Source organism: Calypte anna, chromosome 4B (assembly GCF_003957555.1).
Source record: "Calypte anna isolate BGI_N300 chromosome 4B, bCalAnn1_v1.p, whole genome shotgun sequence".
In the NCBI taxonomy this organism is placed as follows: domain Eukaryota; kingdom Metazoa; phylum Chordata; class Aves; order Apodiformes; family Trochilidae; genus Calypte; species Calypte anna.
The window spans coordinates 6,196,126-6,221,745 of NC_044249.1; the positions used below are offsets into that span (position 1 = coordinate 6,196,126).

General features: G+C 41.3%; 1 protein-coding gene across 1 annotated transcript in view; it reads right to left on the reverse strand.

Moving 5' to 3' along the window:
• Positions 1-24,950, reverse strand: part of INPP4B (inositol polyphosphate-4-phosphatase type II B) — a 272,455-nt gene extending 247,505 nt beyond the window's left edge. The window contains exon 1 of the mRNA XM_030450753.1: positions 24,900-24,950. The gene's annotated coding sequence lies outside the window, so the exon portion shown is untranslated. The remainder of the gene's footprint in view (positions 1-24,899) is intronic.
• Positions 24,951-25,620: the final 670 nt, after the last annotated feature.

The window sequence follows — 25,620 nt, forward strand, 5'->3', positions numbered from 1 at the left end:
GAAAGCTAAACCCACTCATCTTTATCAATCCGAGGTGCAACTCTGCCACCACTTCCCCCCCTCCCAAAACACAGGAACTGCCAGAAACACTTGAAGGAACACAGCTTCTCCCACAGCTGCTGAATGAGCAAACCAGAAATTCTCCCAGGGCATTTCATGGTCACTAAATTACCCCTTCAAGGAGGTCTGGTGCTACTTAAGCTGAAACCTAAGCCTGTCTCTTGTCTGTTGAACCTCACTTTTCTAGCAGGTCCTTAATTTCAAGCACACAGGTACTTCACCCTGACAAAGTCTGAATAACTTAGACATAAAAGTCTAGAAGAACAAGAAAAGCTGTTCTGATGCACACTTAACTCTTCTGAAAGCTAAAATACTAATTCTGCTGTAAGGAATTTACATTTGGTTTCCCAATTACTTTTCAGCAAATAACAGAGCATGGCCAGACTTAGCACATCTACTTCAACACACATAGAAACACTTAACTAACTTGTTACTAGCAACCTTGCTTCTTGACATTTTTAAGCCTTTTAGTATTTTAAATGCAGCTTGATATCCCATACATTGACTACATTTATAGTACACAGCTCAGCAAACTTCTGGTCTGTCTTGGACTATTTTTTCTTTACAAGTGATTTCTTCATTTTCCTTAGTTTTTTAATGTCCAATCAACATCCTTTTTCTAATCTATTTGCAAGTTTGGGATTACTATGAAGACAAACTTGGCAGCCTGTTTGACAAAGATGATAAAAAGATCTAAGTACTCCCTTATGCTCAAACTTCCACCAGCTCTTTATCCAGAATTCTGTAGTACTCAGATCTAGTTCACTATTGCACTATATTCACTATTTGTACCTGCACTATTGCAGATACAACACCATCAAATGGCAGCCAGTAAAGCTGCATGGATGAATTAAGGGGGTTAAATGAAATTTACTTACTGAAAGCCTAGAGTAGGATTGATAATATAAAGGATTAGTGGGATATATAAACACATGGGATACCTAAATTAATCCATCTGGGATTAAGAGACCAACTCACTGATATGACTTCTGGGTAGTGTTAGATAAATTACTGAAAAATCATTCTGGATTTAGCCTTGGATTAGGCAGCAGGTGACTTTAAGTATGTTCAATTTTTTTCAGACACAACAGGATCCTACTCCTATGAACCTACAACCTGCTTAGTAGGTTCATAATTCTACAAATTCTATGAATTCTATAAATTTTAAAAAAACACTCAACAATCTATTCAACTCCAAATGGCCCTTGTGCCCATGGGAGAAGGTCTAGAATCTAGATATGTATCATTAAAAGGAACCCAATCAGCATTACCAGTAAAACCTTTAAACTTCCTAATCACTTTAGCAGGTTTTGTATCAACATTACAGCAATTCCTACTGCAGCTCACAGAGGATAAGAGAATGGTAAATCCTCAGAGGACAGGAAATACTAAGGCATCAAGTTCAGCTATTGAAGAGGAAAAGAAAAAGACAAGCTAGTCCCAAAATAAAAGAGTATTTCATTCAGTGCTCCTCTAGGGACACCAAAATAAAGAGCTGCTAGGAAAAAAATAAAACACAGGTATAATGTAAGGGTTATTTACAAAGTACAAAAGCATCCTTTCTGATTTATGAAACTCATCAATAAGCAAGATACAGATAGCTACAGATTTCCTTCACAGAAGATCTCTGGAAACAAAAACCAAAACCTACATGCTATGGGGTTTATTGTTGTTGGGCTTTTTGCTTTGTGGGGAGTACAAAGAAATTAAAAACTTAAAAATAAAAAAATCCAGACACTGTGGGACCAGAAAGAACAACAACAAAAAAAATCTATCACTATGCTGCAATAGATAGCTCTAGTTATTTCCACAGTATTTGTACTCACAAAGAATTAACACTATTGATAGGCTTTCTCAAGCTAGCTACTATTAAATCAGCAGAGTTTTCAAACAATAAGAGACCAGAGCTATATGGACACCACATATTTGCCATGGTTCTCTTTAGGCTGCTCCATAACATCAAGCCTATATTCCAATAATAATAATTGCTCCATAAAGCCAAAGAGCTTTTAAATTCTTCTCAAAGCTTCTGCTTTACAAGCCAGGCCTGAGGAAAAGAACAGAACACCCTGAGAAAAGACCAGCAATGTGCCTCCATTAAATGTGCCTCCATAATCCATAAAATAGCCAAGCCTAGCCAGGAATTACTTCAAAGGAAAGCCAGTTACACTCAACTACCTTACCTGAGCTTAGTGTGCCAGCACACTGACTTCAAGGAGCTAGTGTTTGATTGCTGCTGCTTTTTCCTCCTCTTCCTTGAGATCTGGATTTTCCACAAAGTTCACTCTCCCCAACAACTTTTTTGAATTCAGCAGCAAGTGGTGAATCGCAGTATTTCACTCCTCTCTGCTTCCACCTCCCCTGCAAGGGGGAACCCCAGGGAGATCTGTTGATCCCCAACACCTGCTGTTCAACACAAATGAGCCCTGGGATCACCTCAAACTACACCACCTGCCTGAGGTCAGTCCCAGCTGAGCATCATTTCCTCCTGCTGCCCCACACCAACACAACAAACCAGCAAGAAAAGCAAACCCCCCCCAGCCACTTCAGAAGACACAGCAGAGCTCATCATTTGCTCCTTCCCCTTACTTCCCATTCCCCTGTGCCAGGGGGCAAGGATGTTAGGATGCTGAGTAATAAAACTTGGGTTTAACATTGCTTGAATGTTCTTTTTCAACATGGGTGAGTCATAATCCCTGAAGGTTATGGTTTTCCATACTTGCAAGACCAGTCCTGATGGGATGAATTCTTGTAATAGCACAGCTGATCACCACCATTAAGCAAATAAAAAAAACACATCATCAAGTAGGAAATTTGCATACATTTATCTAAGATTCGAAGGGACTCAGTCCTATGTCTAGAGAATGGCATAGTTTTCTTAGTATAAAACTTCAGCAAAGCATTTATAGAGAAATCTCTCTGCCTACCTGGAGTACTGATTATCTAAATCCAACTGCTTTGGATCTCTGTGGTTTTCTCCTGCCAATCTTCTTCAGTCATCTTCCCTTTATGAGAGCATCAAATCTGCCCCACTGAGTCTGATTACAGGTCAGGCATGGCTAAGTATAGACTGGTGTCATCCTGATGGCAAGGTAAGAAATCATTCCTCAGCAGAGGTCTTCACAAGGTGGCTCTATCTTCCTCACAGCCTTAGTAGACAACACAGGCCTTGGAAATCACACCTAGAAGGATGTTAAGTGCTGTCACTCTGCAAATGTTTTGCTTTTCACTGAACTGCACATCTTCAGTCTTCTTTTGCTTCTCTTACACCACAGTTCTCCACCATCCAGATTTTGGTTAACTAAGAAAAGAAAAACCTACATCCTACCTCAGTCTTCACATTCAAACAGCCAGTGTGTGGTATATCTGTGGAGCAAGTGTTTCAGACATACTGGAAAGGTCAGTGATTTACTTAAATTGTGAAACAGTGACCTCCATGCCAGAGGGACAAAATTCTGGTTCTACAAGATGAGCCTTGGAAGCATCACAGAGTTCCTGTACTGAGATTAGAGGCCTGACAGCTTGATTTAGTCACTGTCTTAAGGAGTTGCAAAGACATTAGATGTGTCTGATTGCTCGTGCCTTCCAGAGGAAAAGTAATTTTCCATTTCCAGGATGAAATGGAACTGTAAGTGGTACGTTCTCTCACTTTGATGAAGAAACTCATTTCTGTACAGACTGCCCTGACTGGAAGGGTAGGAAGAATGGAAGAGCTAACTACCAAATGAATGCCTCTAGTCAGGAGACACAGAGAACCAGCAATTTATTTTTCTGCTCCTTACATTCCACTGCTGCTACCAACACAAATCAAGCTGAGCTGAATGGATAATGGAGCAGAAAGCAACAACTGATCAACTTGCTGAGGTTTTCCTTAGGAAAAAAAGGCTTCTAGCTAAGTATTATGGACTGAGAACATAAAAACCACCATAGAGAATCAAATTTTATTAAAAGATTCCATCTAAAGAAAAAAGAGCAGTTTAATTTTTAGAAGCTTTCCTAGTTAAAAATCACATTCTCAATGGAGTATTCAGACTGAGGTGAGCTACAGTTTTACTTACATATGAAAAAATAATTAAAACTAAAATTGTGAATTAAGTATTCTTTGCTGACAGGAAAATCTGAGGAGTGTTGTGTATTATGTATTATCAGAAGGAGATCAAAAATACAGACACACAATGCAACCAGTTTAAGAGCTCTCATGCATTCATTACAGCCAAGGTAAAAAGGGCTTCTGGGTACACACAGCTCAAAAGAAAAAGTGAAAAAAAAGAACTTTCACAGTGCTACAGCACCCTTTGATAGTGAGACAAACATCACACATGACAGCAAGTGAAGCAATGAAGACTTGCCTGTCATTTATGGCATTAATCATGGCATCCTGGGAAAAATCTGACTGATTCCAAGACACACACCCAGAATTTCCTATGCAGTTTCAGATAGATCCTATTTTCCCCTTTGTCCTGAATGGTGCCTGCTTAGCTCTGTTAAATTGCTGCTGCATTTCACCTCAACATACTCAAGATGAATAAAGAAATAAAAATACATCAATAGAAGAACTGACACCAGCAATGTGTAGTTCAGCTATCTGGTCACAGACTGTTTGGAACCACTTTAAAGAGAAGAGGAAAGGAGGGGAGTTAATCTAAATTAAATATTTCACTCCTCTATTCTGGGCTAACCCTCAGAAGAAGCCATAATGTGGCTGGTAGTAAACAAAACCCTCATTTTCTCAGCAACAAAATGGTCCTACCCTCCCTTTACCCCAGGGAGAGAGGTGCTGGAAGCCAATCTGAGCATGAGAGAAGCAATTTACTCAATGCACCTCATGCTTGAACTCATCTGAGCAGCACAGAGACCGGGAGGCATCTGCTCAAACCAGACATAAAGAACAGACAGAGAGAAACCTTAACAGTTTCATCTTCCACTGTCCCAAAAAAACAGCACTATACTGTACTCTGGAGGCAGTGGTCAGCCTGGGATATCTATTTTGTTAACAGAAAAAGAGACCTAAAGGCAGAACACAGCTCAGGTTTCTCAGCCACCCTGCTCTGCAGCACTGCCAACCCAACCTGTCTCAGCATCCAGCTGTGTCTCCAGATGCTGCACAGCTGGTGAGAGGAACCTTGTGCTAGGACATTTCATACATCTTGAGTGTTTATTCTAAACCAGAGCATTTAAAATACAAGAAAATCTAAAATGGATATATTACCTTTGAGGATCTACTTCTGTTTTACTACAACTCTTCCCAATACCTGGCCAGAACTGAGCTCGTCTCCTTTAGGTCTGATCCTGTCTGGCAGTCAGTTTGCTGGTTTTTCTTACATGACAGGCATCACTCCAGATGATTTTACTGAGTGCTTTGATTGATTTATTTTGTTTGCATTTATTAGTCTTCAGGTGAAGTGAAAGGCTAAGTGGAGATTCAAGCACACAGTCCAGACTGATTTGAATAAATGTCAAGATTTTGAAACGCTATCATTCCAAACCACTTCCATTAAATCCCTCAGCTGGAGGAAAGGCAACAAAAGGGGACCTAGCTTGAGGTCAGATTTTACAGTCTTTAAATGAACACAGCCCTCACTTGCAGCTGCATTACCTCCCCTTTCATGGGATGGAAATATGGCTTCAGATAAAACAATACATTTGACTGGCAATTTGTATATTAAAGCTAAAGTGTAAAAAAGTGGTTTAAAAACACAACTGTATTTTTAAGCCCTAAATCCAGGCCTAGAAAAGAAAAAATTGCTTCTTTTTATGTCATCAGGGTAACAATACCCCATGGTAACAATCTGGAACCACTTTATGTAACCATATATATATATATATATATAACCAAATATATAGAATTTTATATAACCAAAAAATACCCCCTGGTTCTGTTGAGTCTGGGAAATGGTAGAAGGAGTGAAGAGCAGCAGCTCACCAGCTGGCAGGTACAGGCACATTTCAGCTCAGTACTGCACTTGGTATCAACTTGATATTTCAATTACAGCATTCAAAAAACTTTTAGGTGAGAAGTGATTCAGGCCAATACATACACTACTGATGTGTAGCAACTGAGGATAGAGTGGCTCGAGAGCAGCCAGGCAGAAAGGGACCTGGGAGTCTGGGCTGACAGGAAGCTGAACATGAGCCAGCAGTGTGCCCAGGTGGCCAAGAAGGCCAATGGCATCCTGGCCTGGCTCAGGAACAGCGTGGCCAGCAGGTCCAGGGAAGGGATTCTGCCCCTGTGCTCAGCTCTGGTGAGGCCACAGCTTGAGTCCTGTGTCCAGTTCTGGGCCCCTCAGGAAGTTCAGGAAGGAGATTGAGGTGCTGGAGCAGGTCCAAAGGAGGGCAACCAGGCTGGTGAAGGGACTCGAGCACAGACCCTGCGAGGAGAGGCTGAGGGAGCTGGGGGTGTTCAGTCTGGAGAAGAGGAGGCTCAGGGGAGACCTCATCACTCTCTACAACTCCCTGAAAGGAGGTTGGAGCCAGGGGCGGGTTGGGCTCTTTTGCCAGGCAACTCTCAGCAAGACAAGAGGGCAGGGTCTCAAGTTGTGCCAGGGGAGGTTTAGGTTGGAGATTAGAAAGAATTTCTTTATGGAGAGGGTGATCAGACATTGGAATGGGCTGCCCAGGGAAGTAGTGGATTCTCCGTGTCTGGAGATATTTCAAAAGAGCCTGGATGTGGCACTCAGTGCCATGGGCTGGGAACTGCAGCGGGAGTGGATCAAGGGTTGGACTTGATGATCTCTGAGGTCCCTTCCAACCCAGCCAATTCTGTGATTCTATGATTCTATGACCTGATTACAGAATAACTCCTGTAGGTTCTAGTGTCTGGAACTCAATCCTATTTAGGAATGCTCTGCATGCCCTCCTGTCTTTTTGTCAGTGCTAAGTGACAAAAAGAAACTATTAAAAACAAGAACTTGTCATCTTCTCAAGGCACTGGGTGACTGGGAACACATTAGGTGATCCAGTACAGTCCACCTCAGAGTACAGTTCACATCGAGTGGGGAAAACATGACACCCAACCTTCATTTGAGAGGATGCTGACTTGAGCAAAACAAAGGGCAAGTTAATAACTACCACTGGATTATTTTTTATTTCATGCTTAGCTACAGTACACATTTCCAAGTCTTCTTGCATGATCAAATTTTCATCTGCTCATAGAATAAAGCTTTCTCTCAATTTAATAAATTACATACCACTTAACACTGCTACTCGAGTGCCTTATAACCAGTCATGCTGTCCCAGTAGAATAAGAAATCAGTCTTTGCTTAATTAATCTTACTTATTCCTGTGTCAGATGAAAAAATTATAATCACTCCCCATTCTCTTAAAATGGAAAAGGGTGAATTGATCATTTTATTTTTTTTTCAGTTAGCATTTTATTATGGCTTGCACAAAATTTGTGATAATCATAAGACTATTCAAAATTAATTGCATACTAGTGATAAACTGTATTAAAATGTTTAAATGTTTTATTTTGTATTTGCATCTCATACCTAAACAGGCATAGGAATGTAATTAGAAAAAAAAATTATTACTTTTGACATGCAATTGAGAGGAGTATTTGGGTTTTCTTTTTTTTTTAAAGGAAAAAAAAGACAACAGCTATCTGTCCTGCCCTGAAGTAAGATGCACTTAAGTTCTATAAAGAAAAACAAAAGCAGAAACTAGGAGAAATACAGAAATGTCATCTCCTCCCTTGTTCTCCCAGCATTTCTGTCATTTCTCATTTTTCTGGTCTAAATGTTTCTCAAACTGCCCAAAGGTTTGTGCAACCAATTTATCTGCAGCTGCCCTGCTACCACCATCCAAAACCAGGAGACAAGACATAATGAGACAATTCAGATAAACTTAGTTACTTCCCACTTGATGTCCTTAGTCTAAAATAACACACAACTACACTTCAAACGTTTGGTGTCTTTTTATCCCGAGTGAATTAATGGAATTTGTCAAGAAAAAAGCCTTAAAAAGTGAGGAAGAAAACAATGAAGACAGCAAAAGAAAGGAAGAGATTCTCACTTCACCTCCAGCTCTCCAGCCTATCAATGTCCATCTTTTTCATCCTTAATAAAATACTCTCATCCTTCATCCCTACCTCCTACTCCAGTTATTCCTGGCTCTCATTAAAGCACCCACCTCATCTTTCTTCCCACAAAGCAAGATTCCTACTGTTCCTAGCCTAAGTTTTCTCTAGAAAAAACACTTTATTCCCAAATCTTTCCTCAATAAAAAAGTAGTTATTTTCCATGGAAAGACAGTTTTGTGAATTCCACTAAAAACCAAAACATTTTCCAGCCATAAACTCTATACTTTTGGGCTCAAAAGAATTAAACCTTTTGCATTCAGTGTGAAAAATAACATTACAATTTAGATTAAGACAGAAAAAACACCACTTTTAAAGACCCAAACAGTAGAAAAGTTGAACATTATTTCAGTATATGGCAATACATTGTTCTAAAGAGATCAAATAATTCCTAATGATAATGTGTTACAACTAAGCCAAAGAATAGGAAACTGGGCTGGTAAGAAGCTAAGAGCACAAACCAAAGTGCCCCTACAGTTCAGGGGGCAGAGACACTGGGGAATCAGAGGAAAACCTGCAAAAAAATTCTTAAAAACAAGATATTCAAACCATAAGTCAAATCAAGATATTTAAGAAAAAATATATAAAGAAAAAAGTGTTCTGTTCTCCATAAGGATGCAGATTTAAAACTGATGACCTGAACGAGGTAATCTTTTGGTCTGATCTAAACTTTCTGTTCCTGTAAAGTCATGAAGTGTGACCAAACTGCCCTGCAGAGAGAAATTCTTGTGAATATCCATCTAAGCAAACAACTTTTCCATTTTATTCTATGTAAGCACTGCTGTGCATAAAGCATAGAGCTGGAAAATACAAGTGCCACAGACAAACCAGCACAAAAGTAGGAACTCTACCAATCTGGTGACATAGGTGAGAACTTTATGCTTTGTTTTACAGGATTAAGGTAATTTAAAAATCTACAAATGTGGATCTCCATCTGATTTCCTTCCAGCTCAGTGCTTCATTAGTCCCAGTGTAATCTAACCTCTGGTAGACACATGAAAAGGAAGATTTTATGCTTTATCCCTCAGGCAGAGAGTGTCCAATAAGCACCAAAGTTCCAAAGGAACTATGAGAGATGTCTCACCTATGTCCTCTGCAAAAATTACTGCAAGCTATTTCTTATGACACCCAATTAAATATTAATGCTCCTTAATATTACTCTTAACATTAAGAACCCTCTCATTTTGAATACTAATTGCACAACGAAAAGATGGGCAAATTGCTTCCAAAAAGATGTATTAGCTAACTATGCCCTATAATAATATGAATTTGAAGCTGAATCTAGTTGCTATTCTTCAGAATCACTGCCCCACTGAGCTCTAAGAGAAACACATCCATATGCTCTGACTCCAAAGATTTCCTAAATGATGTCAGAGAGCACAAGGCAGTTGTACAACTGCAGGAAGGGTTGTTATAAACTCTTTATTTAGTGTAAGCAGGAGCTGCTTGTGGGAATACTGATTTCTTCTGTTTGGTTTCATAGGTACCTCTGCCATGCCAATGTTTTCTTCCTTGCTGCCCTTCTGGCACTGACGTTTATGTCTGATCATTCATACACGAGCACCCTGTTCTGCCTTTTTCTACAAGGACAATAAAGAAGTCAGTTGCCAATGCATCTACACAGACCAGGAATTTATGAACTGATGCTCCTGTTTGCAAATACCACATCACCTATGCTGCAACACTTTAGGAAACCAAATAAAAATGCTATTTCATGCTGAAGGTTGAAAGCATGACACTGATTCATTTGGAATTTTTAGGTGAGCTGTGATTTTAAAGTTTTAGATTCAGCAGCTCTACTTCAAGTCCAGCCTCAAGCTCACACAAACTCTCATCTTTACTTAAGACATTAATTATTTCCCTGGGTAATTCAGTCATTACTATTTCCATACACTTCCCATGTGCTAACAAGGGTGTTCGGCTGGTAATGATCACTAGACACAATGGTGCAATAACCAGCAAGGGAAGGCAAAGCTTGGAGGCCAAGGCACCATCCAAACCATGGGGGAAGCTGCTTGACCTACTGCAGATAGTGTTTAATTCCTTGCACAGCTGATGTACTGCTCAGGCTCACTCAGAGATCATAGAATCATAAAACTGGCTGGGCTGGAAGGGACCTCAGAGATCATCAAGTCCAACCCTTCATCCACTACCACTGCAGTTCCCAGCCCATGGCACTGAGTGCCACATCCAGTCTCTTTTGAAATATCTCCAGACACGGAGAATCCACTACTTCCCTGGGCAGCCCATTCCAATGCCTGATCACCCTCTCCAGAAAGAAATTCTTTCTAATCTCCAACCTAAACCTCCCCTGGCACAACTTGAGACCCTGCCCTCTTGTCTTGCTGAGAGTTGCCTGGGAAAAGAGCCCAACCCCCCCCTGGCTCCAACCTCCTTTCAGGGAGTTGTAGAGAGTGATGAGGTCTCCCCTGAGCCTCCTCTTCTCCAGCCTCAACACCCCCAGCTCCCTCAGCCCTTCCTCACAGGACTTGTGCTGGATCCCTTCACAGCCTCCTTGCTCTTCTCTGGACCTGCTCCAGCACCTCAATCTCCTTCCTGGACTGAGGGGCCCAGAACTGGACACAGGACTCAAGCTGTGGCCTCCCCAGGGCTGAGCACAGGGGCAGAATCCCTTCCCTGGACCTGCTGGCCACGCTGTTCCTGATCCAGCCCAGGATGCCATTGGCCTTCTTGGCTACCTGGGCACACTGCTGGCTCCTGTTCAGCTTCCTGGCAATCCAGACTCCCAGGTCCCTTTCTGCCACTCTGTGCCCAGCCTGGAGCTCCCCATGGGGTTGTTGTGGCCAAAGTGCAGGACCCGGCACTTGGCCATGTTGAACCTCATCCCGTTGGGAGCAGCCCAACTCTCCAGTCTGTCCAGGTTCCTCTGCAGAGCCCTCCTGCCTTCCAGCTGATCCACACTCCCCCCATCTTAGTGTCATCTGCAAATTTGCTGATGATGGACTCAATCCCCTCATCTAAATCATCAATGAAGATATTAAACAGAACTGGGCCCAACACTGATCCCTGGGGGACACCACGGCCGCCATTTTGATGCAGCCCCGTTCAGCACCACTCTCTGGGCCCGGCCCTCCAGCCAGTTCCTAACCCAGCACAGAGTGCCCCTGTCCAAGCTGTGGGCTGACAGCTTTTTCAGGAGGATGCTGTGGGAGATGGTGTCAAACGCTTTGCTGAAGTCCAGGTAGACAATTAGTGTCTGGCCAGACCAAAACATTATTAAGCGTAATTCATTAATTTATTTGAATATTTTTAAAATTATGAAGTCCTGGACTTGGAATCATACCTCCTTAGAGTATATTCTGTACACAGAGCTTTGAGACTTCACCTGCCTCTTCTCCCTGATCTTTCCTGCCCTTGAACAAAAAGCAGAAAATTATACAACTCCTGTTCTCATCCAATCCTTATTTCTCATCCTTACTTATTTTGAATGGCTCATTACAGCAGGAGGTCTGGCTTGATACTGTTACCCCAACCACTTGCAGTCCTGTTTTATCTGGTTATGACATGCAGACTGTAAGGACAGGGATGACAGATACTTAAAACGCCATTCTGAACCCTCTACCCAAATTCCTAGCTAAATTGTGGAATGAAGATCACAATAATGCTGTCCAGGTTAACTTGCTGGTGATTCAAGTTCCTGTTCCAAATGTTTTCAGGAGACAGGATACCACAGGAGTTTATAGGAAGAAAAAACCAAAAAACAAAAAAAAAAGGATTCACACTGATTTGGTAACACTTTCATCTTTGGGAGGAGAAATCTCTCATGGCAACTAAGGGGAAAAAGTATTCAGATTTTTCTTCTGTAGAAAAAAAGATTCCCATCCTCCAAAATTGTAATTGATCTTTCTCTCCTCGCACTGTGCAATATTTCAGAGCCATTCATTCCAAATCCCATGGTATACAAACAAAAGCCTCTTCAAGCTTCAAAACTGGTGGCCTCCAAGTTATCCAAATTCATCCCCTACTCCAACTGCAGCTTTCATGCAGCTTCTTGAACAAAAATGCATTTTCTGTGTGATTTGGGTCTTGTTCACTGCTATGTTAATATGTTAACTTTGAGATCTTCAAGTGGCTATCTTTACTCTGACAGTTGTAAGGTTATTCATGGGCCAAGACTTTTTTTGGTCTCTTAATACTTTGCCCAGTCCAATATTCAGTCCTTCCTAGCTCAAATAAAAAGGGATTTTAAAAAATCTCCACTGACTGCTGTAACTAGATAAAGGAATTAACACAAGATGTGTTTCTGGAGGGTTTTTTTTCCAGAATGTTTAAATACATAAGCATATTTTGTAACAGTCAGTATGTCATTAAAACTACCACTATCCATAAATGAGATTAATTTTTTTTTTTAATAAAAAGTCTTATCAGACTCATTGATAAAAGTGAGAGGAAGAAAAGCTTTAGCTATGTACCATGAAGACCAAATGAGAGGTTGCTTTAGACCTGTGGAATGCACAATCAATACTAAGGTCATAAGGTATTTATCTTCCAACAAAACGAAAATGCCATTCCTGCTACAGTTTCCCTATATTTAGAAAAGGAAAATAAAATATTTTATGCTGAAAAATGAAGTATTAGGTAGTTAATAAAAACAAAAAACAACTTTTGAACACCACACTGTTAGTACATTTTAAAAGTAACGCCAAAGAAAGTTTTCAAAGTTCCCTTTCTAAAATGTCACCCTTTTAACCAAAGTGTTAATGTATGAAGAAAGACAAATGGGTTTCCAAAATATTTATTTGATAAATGGGTTAACTAAATTAGATTTTTTTTTTCTTAATTAAGTTGGTTCCCTGCCTGGAGCAGTCAAGTTGTTTACCCACAATGGCTGGGAAATTCCCAGTGTTTGATGATGGTTTAATTATCTCCTTGCCTGGTAATTCTTTTAAGGCATAGCAAACAAAAAGAATTGTCTGTCTCTCTGCTTCACTGTTCAATCTTGTGAAATTACTTAACATTTGTGTCCCCTTCTTCACCCATAATGACTTTTAAGTTAATCCATTAAGACAGTGTTTATTTTAAGTACAGTGTAAGTATTTTATTGATTTTCAACTCCCTGAGCCACCGAAGTCAGTGACCTATACAGACACCTGCTAGCTACAGATATTACAAGATCTGAATTTTGTTTACTCATTTGCCATCTGACATCATCTATCAGATGCAGTGGATTCTACTGAGAAGATCACAACAAGTTACAGGCATCCCCCAACTCAACACCAGGTCCTGGCATATACTGTATGATTCTCTTAGTGGCCTGGGCATGATAAGAACTAGGTCAGAAAGCCATGAATATATCCTTATTTATATATATATATATATAGTTATATATAACTGGTCTAGAATGGCAACTACACTATTTGAATAGATAAAGAACAAACTGGAAGATAACCATGGGTGAAGAAAAAGCAAAAATCCCTATAGCTGACTGTAATCAGAGGACAATAATACATCAGAGACTTGACAAGTTTTCTTCACTGATGAACACAGACTTACTGAGCACTTCCATTAAGTTTCAAAAAATAATTATATGCACCTTTCATTTAAAAAAAAAAATTAAAAACAATTGGCTGCTTACCAGTATGTGAGAATAGAATTTACTTGAGTTCCAGGTGTGCCTGACAAATAGTGTTTCTACATATGAAATTTAAATTGCATCTTCTTTCCTAAGTGAAACAAATCAAACATGAACAACTTAAAACTAACTCAATTATTTTTATCTCCCAAATAACCATTCTTTTTCAAACCTGACAAGGTCCCTCTGGATGGCAAAAGGTTACCATATGGCGTCTACAATGGAGGCATTAGAGATTCTGTGTTGTAGGCAGACGAAAGAAAAGGAAACCAGAAAATAGACAGGAAAGCCCAGTTTCTGTGCATTGTGTTGTATGAACAACATAAAGACAAAGAAGGGCACATGATCATGGCTAACACAACTTGTAAAAGAGAACCAGAAATGTTTTATGTGCTCACAAACCCAAATTAGAGATGCTGAAGGACCTGATGCTCTCCATGCAGTGCTGCATCCCTGCCACTCCAAGGAGTCAGTCTCCCATGGGAACACTAAAGAGGCAGCAGGCTCATCACCTGCTCACATACACAGAAGTTCTCTAAACATAAACAGGGACAAAACAACCTTTGATGGCAAGTAGCCAAGCACAGAAAGCCTTAATTTCGTTGTTGAAGAGTCAGGAAAGCTGCAACACACTGAGGCTGTTCATGCGTGTCTCTCCATTTCCCATCTGGCAGGAAAATTTGTACTAGCCCTGATGTCTTGATGACTCCCCATAGAATCATAGAATTATAGAACTGGCTGGGTTGGAAGGGACCTCAGAGATCATCAAGTCCAACCCTTGATCCACTCCCGCTGCAGTTCCCAGCCCATGGCACTGAGTGCCACATCCAGGCTCTTTTTAATAGAATCATAGAATTGGCTGGGTTGGAAGGAACCAAGAGGTTTCCTGCTCTGTATACACCAGCTCTCCTCCAGTATCTCACTGCCATTCTGACAGAAGCACCTCTTACCTTGCCTCTTCAAACTATCAGGATCTTCAACTGAAATGCAAGTCTGAGCCTCAGCCTAAGTGATGGGACCTCTACCTCCATCCAAAATACCAGGACTTCCATTTCTCTCTGGCTATCCTGTCCCTTCTGTGCCTTTCCAAAATCAACACAAAAGGGGCTACATTGCTAATATTTTTTTTTAAAGTTTAATGTTGAAATCAAGAAAATTTTTTTAGAAAACCAAACCCAAAGCCAGGATCTTGCAGAGTGCTTCCCCGAGTTTCAGGAAACTGCAAATGGGGTTAAAATCTGCTCCCATCACTTAGGAGGAAGTTTAGGTTAGATATTAGAAAGAATTTCTTTCTAGAGAGGGTGATCAGCCATTGGAATGGGCTGCCCAGGGAAGTAGTGGATTCTCCGTGTCTGGAGATATTTCAAAAGAGCCTGGATGTGGCACTCAGTGCCATGGGCTGGGAACTGCAGTGGGAGTGGATCAAGGGTTGGACTTGATGATCTCTGAGGTCCCTTCCAACCCAGCCAATTCTATGATTCTATGAGGGGAGGGGAGAGATACCTGACATTGCTGACTATACATCAAAGGCTCTTTTGAATTATTTACCACAGCAGAAGTAACAAATCAGCTGGAGATAAAGTTGCAATGCTGCTCCAAATAGAGAAATGACAAGCTAGGGTCATAACTGACAGCCTGGTATTGTTCCTTAAAATTGCTTAAAAATATATCTTCTGCTATGTTTTCAGTATTCTTGCACTTTGTAATTCAATTCTTGTAAAACATCCTTCTACCTTAAACCTCAAACTATAGTGGAAGACATTCATCTTTCAGGATACAAAGAACAGATCCCCAAAGCTGATGTTTTTCAGAACTCAGGGAGTATCCAACAACACAAACTCCCATAGACATGGGATAAAACTTTATTCAGCATTTTATTTATAAAATAGGCAAAAGGGAGATACATTTTGGGGTGTTTTGTTTTTTGGGGTTTTTTTCCTCCCCAACTGGAATAGTTCATGAGGAAAAAGCCATTCATTATTTAGGTATTTACAAAAAGAGATAGCCACAAATGTCAGGTAAAATTCCACTTTACCTGCACTGTGTTGTTTTGATTAACTGGATCAGACAGAGGAGAAAAAAATAGATCACTGCTTCAGGCAAAATGCCCAAGTCTGTCATTCTATTGTAACACACCAAAATTGACTGTAATTTCAGCACATGGAAAATGAGTAATGATAATTTCTCTTTTGAAAAACAGTACAGTTTTTCTGTGTTCTCTTGTCGATATAAATCTTAATAAATATTCATAGATGACTCTAGGACATCTCATTAGCAAGCTGTTCAACAAGTTGAACAAGTGCTGAACTAGGTATTTGAAATAATTATTATAAATGCATCCTCTCATAATAACATGAAAACAATTGCAGCATGTTTTGTAGTGGAACATCAGCTTTATTTAAATATGATAGCAAACAAATGCTACCACCTGGAAATAAACTGCCAGGCTTGGCTGTACTAGAAAAATTAATGGATGACTCCAGAAGGGGTAACTTGTCCCTGATGCTCAGGTAGGAAGTCACTTGTTCCCAGAAGCACCAGAATCTCTGTAGAGAAACAAGATAAACCAGGTGCCTCAAGTTGCCAAAGAGTGGGTGTGAGTCCACCTGTGCCTGGTTAGGGCAGGCCCCCTATTACCAGGGGGCCAATGAAGCTGGGACACACACCCACAGAGAGAAGCTCACTCTGGTGCGAGGCAATGGAGAGGCCAGCAGCTCGTTGAGCCTCAGGAGCAAGAAAGGCTCCTCCCGCTACGAATCTGTTTGTTTTGCTTCATCTGGGACTCAGCACCTCCAAAATCTGTGATTCCTTCAACTTTCAACCATGCCCAGAGGTAACCAGCCAAGAAAGCTCTACCTGCACCTGGCAACTGACCCATCAGTAGTAGCAGAAGCAGAGGAATTTTCTCCCCCACACACAAAAAAAGTAAATTAGATTAAAAAAGGTTTTTACCTTCCTTGTAACATCATGCCACCATGAACAAAAAATCTGAGTAGGTTACTTTGGTAGTCTAATGCATCTTCAATCCCCCAGCATACACTACAATACACTCAGGAGCCTCCCAAAACCTTAGACAGCTACAAGACCCTTTCTCAGAAATCAAGTTTTAGAGAACAAGCTGATGGGCTTCAAAGGACAGCCAAAAACTGGACAAAGGGACTTCAGCTTCCCAATGATCATAGTGGGAGATCAGAGCATTGTACACCGGCTCAGAGAGTTTATTTATGGAATACTTTTTATACCAGCCTAAAATAAACTGCCATTTAATCTTGTTTCAGTATCTCTATTGCTTTTGTGCTGTGAGTCAGGCAGTGACATCTCAGAGTCAGGGATCTTTTGTCAGGGAGCTGCTTTCATGAATCTTCAGATCAGTCTTCAGCTGCAAATTGTAGGGCAACTTTTATTCACATTAATATGGGCATCCACAAACTTTTTTCTTTTTTAATAAACATGTTTAACATGCTTTTTTGTTGTGTGAGGTTACCCTAGTTTACCATTTAATTAAGAATCCTAATAAAACAAACAACAACAAAAATTATCTATGAATGTCAAACCAAAAAGATCAGAAACTCAGATACAGTACCTCCATTTACAGTTAAAGTGACAACTAACAACTGAGATTCTGAGCTGCCAAGGACAATTTACACGAGGTTTTCTTTGCTGTAATCTATGAATGAGAAAAGTTAAAGCTGAATTTTCAAAAGACCACACAAACATAGAGGGACACTACTTACTGTGCTCCTCAAAGACCCCCCCCCACAAAACACAATATGCCTCCAAGTGTAGGTTTATTGGATCATTTTCTGCTGGTAAAGTTTTCACATTATTTTCAAAACTGGAATCAATGGTGCCCAGTATTTTCTTCTGTGAAAAGCACAGTAAAGAGGGGAAAGCATCATTCCCTCACTGAACAATCTGTTTTATAAAAGCCTTCAATCTACTTTAAAGAAGTCATTATCAAAAGTTGGGATTTTTTACAATATTCTTTCTTCAAACATACTCACCATGTTATGACTTACATCTTAAACACATACAAATCTTCCTAATTTACCACCAGACTGATTACTAATCAAGTTTTAGTGTAAAGTACCACCTATATTTACATATATATATTGGCAGCCTGCATACATTTAATCATCCCAGCTTGTGGAGAGTTTTGCTTTTTCCAACACAGAGTTCCAAAGAAGCTCTTGTGACAAGGCTTTTCACTCTTGTCACAGAAAGAAAATCCAATTTAAAAAAAACATAGAAGTTTCATGGTGTTCCATCAAACTACTTTCTCATTTCACTTGCAAATACATAACAAAGCTTTGCACACAACTTTTATAGGCTGGGGCCTCTCATCTCTTTTGCTTTTTGTGCTTTAGTAGAGAAACCTATCTCTAGCCTATCACATCTTGATGGTAAAGAAAGCCATTTAAAGGTTTCTAATAAATGTTATTTTCACCACCTCAGTCAGAATTTTTGTATCATCAGTGACTGCAAAAGGAAAGCTCTGAAAGGACTCCCAGTACAGTACTGGAGGATGTACTTTGCTCACCAACAAGTCTTACCTCCCATTCTCACTGAAGGCCTCTTGCAATGCTCAAGTAACATAAATAAAGATACTCTGGGGCTTTTTGAGGCTTATACATCATACCAGTTGTAAAAAAGACTGACATCACAGCAACTGGTTTGAAATAGCTCATACTTCACATACACAGACACTTTCTGGAAGAGAAGGACAATAAACTGTAGCAGAATATGAAATCTGACATCAGTAATTTGCCCTGGAGACTGTGTATAATTTATTTTATTTTAAAAAACAACACACACATACCAGATCGTTCTGTGTAAATGATAAAAGGCCACGACACAGCTGTAAAATACTAAAATTAAATCTCACCTGTTGTTGTTTTATCAGTCAATAGCTTTTGTCCTACAGATCTAAAATACACATTCAAAATAAAATTTTCAAAAAGACATTTTTCAAAAATATCTCAAACAAAAGCCATCTAGCCAAAATGAATGTACAGAATGCCAACTATCTCACAGTAAATGCCCCAAAACATTCTCTTACTCAAACAAGGTAAACTCAAGACAAATTTAGACCATGAAAAATAAATGACCTCATATTCAACAGGAGTACATGCAGTAAAACCACACTTATCTATGGAGTGAGCCTGAAGTGTGGCAGCTTCTATTGGGTTTGCTGAGAATTCCAACTCTTCTTCATATTTTACACTGCCATCTAGTGTAGGCTACATCCATGTGTTCCAAGCTTCCAGCTATCAGCACCTGAGCTCTCCAAACTGAAAAAAAACCCTCCATAAAAATAGCAGCCAGCAGTTTAATTTATATTACTTGGAAAAAAACAAATCCTGGAAGTAAAATGCTACATTCTTCAGCTGAAACAAAACACTGAAACTTCAAGCTGGCACCAATGAAAACAAAACAAAACAAAACAAATTAAAAACATCCAACCAAACAAGCAACCCCTAGATGCAACAAGTAAGAATGATACACACATATATTTTAAACTCAGTGGCTAAACAATCATCATATGATTCATTAGGATGTTTCATGCAGGCTCACTTAATGCATGATACACATCTGTGTTTGCATAGAGACTCCAGATGAAAAGAAATAATATTTCCCAATGGCAGGGCCAACCTGAGAATGCTTATTTCAATGTTATGTTTTTCTTTCTGAAACTCAGTGTTTCTTCATCGTTTACATCTCCTGTCTTTATTCCAAAGTTTACTGACCACACTGCTCCTGTGGAAAGAGCTGATGTGCAGGACTGGAAGAAAGTTTGCTTTAGGACCAACTTTCCCCCAGTGAAAGAAGTCCCATCACCACCTTTCCCATTTCCAGCCCACAGGGACCCAGTGCCATGTGGAAGAGGCAGAGGAATTGTGTGTCACCCTAAAGTGTCACCCAGAAATTCCAGGTACAGTGTAGCACCATAGCTGCCTGCTGGAGGGGAATGGGCAGGGAAGTTCTGACCCACACACTTAAATTTGTCTAAAGCAAAAAGGCACTTCCTGTGCACACTCCGACTTTTAGGTGAGTAATCTGAAAGATCTTCTCATCAGTTGCAAGGAGTTTTTAATGCTATAAAAATAGCAGGCTGAGTGTATTTGATGTATTTGAATAACCCATCTCCTACTCTGTGTACCACATTCTGTGCTCCTTTGCAGAATGAGTTGGAATAACCCACTTAAAAGATTTATTCCAAAATTATATAACTATGGAAAAGTGAAAAAAGTAGTTTCACCCTATAGAACTCAATTCTACTGCTACCTGGACATATACACAAAGCAAACAAGATCCAAGCACCAAAGCTACTGCTGTGGCAGAAACACTGTAGAATACCAAACTCTTGCCATGTTCTGCTGACTGCTCCATTTCCACAGCATTAAGTACAGAAGATACCAAGCCACACTTAGCACCTAGACCTTTAGACCCATTTCCATGTTTTGAGCCATTTTCATAAAAGACAAATGCACCCCAGGTTCAGTGTCTTACTAGCATTGCTATAGTATGCTAAGAATTTTAAGTTTAAGAATTAAAAGGAAAAAAAAACTACAAAAAAGTGATGACACAAGGGAAACTGGCAGAACTGTCCATTACACATCCACCTCTTACAATTACAATTAAAAAGGAGGCTTTTTGGTGCCTTTTATTAGGAGATCTCACCCTATTTGCCAAATCAGTGTTTTAACAGCAAGCAAGAAACTTTTATTGACAAGTATACAGAATCAAAGGCATTGATACAACTGCCAGTGTTGTAGTTATGTATAGATGGTAAGTTTAAGAGAAAATGCTCCCCAGGCTTGGCTCAGGCTGACTTTACTGCTGTACTCAAGATATATTTTCATTGAGGTCATGGCATATGGTGACATTTCATAGGAATGGGGTATACACAACAAAACAAAACAAAAAAACATAAAAAAAAAGCAGATGGATGTTTTTTTTATTCCATGGTACACAGTAACAATGCACAAACTCAGCCTGCCAAAGAAATGAACTAAAGCAGCAGCATCACACTTAACACTTCTGACACCATACTATGTCAAATAAGCACCTTTGGCTTCTGTTGTCTTCCATATTTTCATTAAATAGATCTTCCTCCACTGTTAGAAACAATCTAAAGGAACCTATCAGGCAAATTCAGTGACAAACAGGAAGAGGAGGCTTAGTCTGTCAGGCTGAGGCACAAAGCCTATTAGCATCCTAACTATAAATCAACATTAAACCTCCTGTGCAGCCACAGAGTTGAATCTACTCTGTAGAGAGAGATTCCAGTCTCTTCTGGAGTCAGAAGGGTCAGTGAGTTCTGTATTACTTGGATCTAAAACACCTTAGAAGGAGAAATCATCCTACATTTTTAAATAATCTCACTATAAAAAAAAAAAAAAAGAGTAAAAAAAAAAATTGCTGAAACATGTAAGCAAACTGTGTCACTGTGAACCTAAGAAACCTACAGAGCAAGCATATGCTATCCATGCTATTCCCTGCTTCTTAAAAGGCAAACTAATAAAGACCCCAGGTACACTGTGAGATGCCCACTTCACTTTTCAGCATGTTACCTCAGGATATCTTGCCAAAAAAAAGCACAGAGGACTTGGAAGACAGACTCTGTATCCTGTCTCCTCACAGCAGTTTTCAGAGTATAAATCATGTATAAATCTGATTTGCTGGTTGAGATTCTGCTCATCTTTAGTTAACTTATGATGGCAACAGAAAAGGGAAAAAACTCTTCCTTGAAATGATCTGCTACTAACCTGGACAAATGAACTGAATCTACCTTTGCATATGATAGGCAAAATAAAAAATTCTCCATTAGGAATTTATAATTTTTCTCTTTGTAATATTCAGCTGGAAAGCAGTTAACACAGTTTTCCAAACAGCAGGAAACCAAAAGTTACAAACCTCAACTTGCCAGCATGGATTTTGTATCAAGATGAGCAAATTGTTTTAATTAAAATCCTCCATCACTGTGCAGACATCTGGGAGCTGAAGTCCAGCACAGCACTCAAACCCCGTGCAACCCAGAGAGCCTTTCAAGGTTGTTTTAGGTTTTCTGTATCAACTATCCAAGACAGAAGAGCCTGATAAGATAAGGGACCAAATCCCTATCTGGAATAGTCAAGGAAGAATTAGGCATTCCTTAAAAAAAAAAATTAAAACTTAAGGACTGCGAGAGCAAAATCAACTTGGCTGCTCCTAAAAAAATGAGATGGAGAATCTGGGAGAGAACTGTAGTGAGACTTCCAGGTTTGTAGGTGAAATCAGGAAGAGTGGGGAAGGCTCCTCACCCAGGGTTGGCACTAGGCAAGACCAAAAGGTTGGTGATGCCAGAAATGCCCCCAAAATAACATTTCAGCCTTCCAGTCACCCCACATTTTGACCTATGAAGTTTGATTGCCATGTTATTTTAAAAAGCCCAGGAAAAGCATTTCACAGGATTTCCTTATCAGTCCAGATTACTCTGGAAGAAGGAATGTCCAATAAATAACATTCACCATTCATCAATGGTAACTATAAAATATTAATGTAATACAAAGGATTTAGTAAGCTGAAAAAATGTAACCCTTGCTAAAAATTTCCATCAGTCAGAACATTTGGCATACAGGAAAGGTTATGAAAATATAAATTAGGGAGCAAAATGTAGCTAAATGCTCAAGTGTTTAAGAATGCTAAATCAAGGTATCATAAATTTTGAAGAAACGTTAGTGTTAGGAGTAATTGCTCACCTTTCATTTGTCTTAGCAAACTATCTTACTTTCTTTGACATAAATCCTAAAAGTATTCTTTTCCTGTTTCCCTGCAGAAGCCATACACTAAAATTTTATAACAAGCAGAACTCAACAGCCATTCCAATCCCACTGCTGCTCCTCAGAAGTCCATGTGGATTTAGGCCTAATCTAAGGAATGACTTCACCTGCAGACTGTCTCACACCCTTCACTCTTTCCCAGCAGCACTGCACTGTCCTCCAAAGGCTGACTTCAGTGCTCCAGGCAGATATTCTGGTTTTAGTCACTGGGGAGTTGGTTGTATATTTTTTTTTTCCTTCAAGCAGTACAATAGACTCCAGATACTAAGCAGAGTATTAATCATGCGTTTTGATTTCACATTGCCTAATGTGAAGTCTTCAGGTTAGATAAGATGATAAGGAGATGATCATACAGGAGAATCTGTAGGAGGCACCTGGATACACCTGCTCAAACTGATGTGCCTTAGCCTGAGGAAGACAGAATTCTTTGATCAAAAAGAACTAAAGCAGCCTCACAGATAAGTCTCTCCAGAGAGAAAAAACAGAGCAAAAGAGAGATCAGCAGCACCAGCAAGGTTTGAGGAACCCCTGGAATTCTGAGCTTTAGGGTAGTCCAAGCAAAAGAAAAGAAAAGCTTTATTTTAAAGAAAGATTTAATCTTCTCTTGAGCACTGTGGAAACTCTATTAGGAAGCAGAGGGAAAAAAAGCAAAAATAGGGCTCTGAAGTAGTAGCACTGCCCCACGCTCCCACTAATGTCATTAGGGCTGTAAAAATCTCACAGGACTAATTTCTGCTTATATTAATCTTGTGAATTGTATCTTGATTTTAGTTGAATTATCAGAATGTGCGAAGTAAATAACATTAATTCCTGCATGGATAGTTACAGTAATGAGGACTTACAGGCACAAACCCCACTCAATATACAGGTTCACAGAACCAAAAAAACCCCTAAGATATCTCAGGGCTTTAAAGCTAGTTCGAATTTAATCAAGTAAAATTAAAATAACACTTTTTTAAAAATATAATCAAAGTACTAGAACACTTTTTAAAGACTGCTATCACACTTGTAGATGCTTAACCGAATATAACAAGTTCTGTTTCTAACCAGTTATTTACATAAACTCTTGACTTACAAAGAGACATTTCCCCCCATCATTCTGGCTATCTGGACATCCTTTAAACACAGAAGGTAAACCAGTGACGACTGAAAACTCGTCTCGTTTTTGACATTCAAAGCCATATTCAAATGGCATATATATGGCCTCATTTTAGTACATCTATTTCAACACATCATTAATGGAGAAATAAACAAGTTAATTTCTTCTGGCGAGGAAGAGAAACGGAAACATAAATACCCATCAGATGAAAACATAGCTCCATAAAGACTTCATCCTAGTATTTTTATTTCAAATAAGGCACGGGTTAGCTCTGGGGACCAGGCGAGCAGACAGCACAAGCTCTGCCATCCATGCTTCAAAATCTCTATGTCGTTTGGGGGAAAAGAAAATTAAACTCCACTCGCTCACAGTTCAGAAATTAAATCCCCCACCCTTCCTTTTCTGGACGAGACAATTCCAAGTTAAACTCTGCTCAACTTCTCTGTATCTACTGCCTTTCTTGTGCTTTCCACCACATTTCAGCAGACGCTGTCATTTGCAAGATGGGGATGGGCATCCTATAGCTCAATTACTCCAGCAAATTAACCCCCTTAGCAGCACCTACCCAGCCTGCTACCCGCCTCAGCAGCCAGGTACCCCCAACTTTTCAAACTCGGCAGCAAACCGTGGTAAATAAAGTCCTCAAGCCCCCCTCAACGCCCCTTCGGAGGAGCCGCGGCTGCAGCCAGGCGAGCCCCGGGGGGGGAGTGGAACACGAACCGAGGCGGCCCCGCGGCTCCCCAGCCCGCAACGCCGAGGAGGGCAGAAAGCAGGCGATATCCCCAGCGGGTCCTACCTAGAACTTAGCCTAGCACCACGGGTCCCTCCGCGCCCACCCCCCCCGGAGTTCCCCGGAGAACGGCAGAGGCCGGGAAGTGGTGTCTGAGGTGGCCGGGCCGTCTCTCCACCCCTCAGCCCCGGCCCTGGGGGGGAGCAGAGCCCGACACGGAGGTGGGAAAGCGGCAGCCGCCTTCAAAGCACCCCCCGGCCCAGATCGCCGCCCGCCGGGCTGCAGCAGCAGCCCCCGACGAGAGCACCTTCACCTTCTGCCAGGGCTGCGTATGTCTTGCGGGCTGTAACCTTAAGAAACTTGGTAAGGGAATAATAAGGCGTGACTTGAGCGAAACCGATTTATAGCTTTTAATCTCTCCTGACGCGCCGGAGCCAACGAGGAAACAAGGAAACAAAACCTTCGCCAGCCAAATGAGGTCCCGCACCCCGCCCGCCCCTGGCTGCCCGAGCGCTGGTTACCTGGCTAGCGGCGAGGCGACCGACCGCCCAGCGGGGCTACCGGCGAGGCACTTTCCTCCGGTGCGTGCGTGTGTGTCTCGGTGGCTGCCGAGCCTGCTATTTATAGTCCGGAGCCTTCAGCAGCGCCACGGCGAGAGGAAATGAAGGGCTGAGCGCCCCGGCCGCCGCGCTGGGCAGCCAGAGCAGAGCCCGCTTCCCCGCCACCTCCTTCCACCCCGCCGCCACGGGGAGAGCGAGTGAGTCCGCCGCTTGGCGCTTGGTCACCGGCACGGGCGCTCCGACCCCCGGCGACGCCCTCGGATGAGTCTCCTCGCAATGTCACCGCAGCCCGTGGCGGCTCCCCGGGGCGGCGACAGCCCCGCAAGTAGCGCCCCGCGGCAAAGAGGAGGGAGCCGCCGGCTACCCCCGCTGCTTCTCCCGTAACCCTGCGGCCGGCGGGCAGCGCGGCGAGGCGGGACTCAGCCGCACAGAGGTGACCCGCTTGCTGCTGCTCCTACTGCTGCTTCTGCTGCCGCCGCTGCTGGAGGAGGCGAGACCGACACTGGGGTGTGGGAGGGAGAAGCCGCGCCTTGCCATTCACCTCCTGCCGCCCAGAGGGAGCCCGGCCTCCGCCGAGTGCCAGGGGCTGAGGGACGGTGTCGGGAGCCTGCCCGGCCCGAGGGGACAGATGGACGAACGGTGGGACGAGGCGGGGGTCTCTACCGGAGGTCTTTACCGGAGA